Below are 1,897 nucleotides of genomic sequence, written 5' to 3'. Positions count from 1 at the left end.
ATGCTTTATATCCTTTTGGACCTCTTGCATGGGAATCATACAACCAATAGTAGGTACTCTCCGACTGGTTACCGCGTGACACAGCTACTGATGTAAAATTGGCAGTCAGAATTCCGTACGTATACTGTTGGAAAAACGTAATCAAAGCGTTCTTTAAATTTGGAAATCCTTCATCGCCGTTATCGATATTAATATGACCATTTACAGCCATTTCATAGCCAATGTTAATATTCACTCTGTTGTTATTAAATGATATGTGTGGCAATAATTCGGTAACGGCTAAATAGTCGACATTCACTTCTCTGGGGTCAGGATTACTTCGCGCTTCAATGCAATCACGGTAATATTTATCTCCTACTAAAAGTACATAATCGACATCACTAGTACACCACGTACTAGGGTCGAGCAAATGAAACGCAACACAAGCAACTGCAGCTATGCCAGTACATTGCTTACCGCGAGATTCAATACTGAAGCGATCGCTACCTTGATGGCACGAGCCTCGTAAGATAGCTACATTCTGTCCAACATTCACAAATCGACTGTTTGATTCAGTATTTCTTTCTGTAACTTCCATTTCGTTTCTTACAATACAAGGCTCTTCAACGACATCAGCTATTTCCAAAATGTTATTGGGAATATTAGAAAAACATGGTCGCACATCTTTGTATAAAGCATTATTTTGTAATAGCCATTGTAAAGCTACTCGAAGTTTGCCAACGTCTATTTCAAATTGTCTTTGTCGCTCAAAATTTTCGAGGCTTTCCACTACAATCATTATACCGGTTTCGTTTAATCGAAGTGGAAGTTGCTCAGCTACTTCCAACACATCGCGAGCAAATAGGACTACCTGACCTTTGCACCAATCCTGACTGAAGCGATTTTGAATTTTCATGATTTTAAGAAACGGTACTATTCTGCACAACATTTGTTTCTCGATTTCCGATAAATCTGCTATCTCATGAGGTACAGACATTAGTTCCATTTTATTCCAGAATGCCTGAGATGGCACTTTGCATTTTTTAAGATGATGTAGGCAACGAGAACATGTTGTTATCTTCTCCGATTGTATTAGATTTGCAGGAATTACACCAGACAAAGGCCGCGTGTGCAAAGCGTAACGTTGCTGCGGATATAAAGTCTTGTAACACACTGCACATGGTACATCAGCAAAAATATTAATAGTCGATTTAAAGTTCTCTACCTGAAGGAGAAGTTCTTTTCTGCGATTTTTCGCTAGTTCACGCATATTCCTTAAACGCGTATTTCGTGATTCGGTACGTTCACTTTGTAGTACTTCTCGCGTACGATTTCTCATAACCATCAGACGTTGCGAACGTTCCTCAGTAGATTCGTTCGCTAAACGTCTGCGGATTAATCGGAAACGGCGTGATCGTTCCTCGGCAGATTCGTTCGCTAAACGTCTGCGGATTAATCGCAAACGCCGGGATCGTGCCCCTGCAGATTCGTTCGCTAAACGTCTGCGGATTAATCGGAAACGGCGTGATCGTTTCTCCGCAGATTCGTTCGCTAAACGTTTGCGGATTAATCCGATACGACGTGATCGTGCCTCGGCAGATTCGTTCGCTAAACGTCTGCGGATTAATCGCAATCGCCATGATCGTGCCCCTGCAGATTCGTTCGCTAAACGTATGCGGATTAATCGAAAACGGCGTGATCGTTTCTCCGCAGATTCGTTCGCTAAACGTCTGCGGATTAATCCGATACGACGTGATCGTGCCTCGGCAGATTCGTTCGCTAAACGTCTGCGGATTAATCGCAATCGCCGTGATCGTGCCCCTGCAGATTCGTTCGCTAAACGTCTGCAGATTAATCGGAAACGGCGTGATCGTTTCTCCGCAGATTCGTTCGCTAAACGTCTGCGGATTAATCCGAT

This window comes from Osmia bicornis, unplaced genomic scaffold, assembly GCF_907164935.1.
Source record: "Osmia bicornis bicornis unplaced genomic scaffold, iOsmBic2.1, whole genome shotgun sequence".
NCBI lineage: Eukaryota > Metazoa > Arthropoda > Insecta > Hymenoptera > Megachilidae > Osmia > Osmia bicornis.
This window is presented reverse-complemented; position numbering follows the sequence as displayed.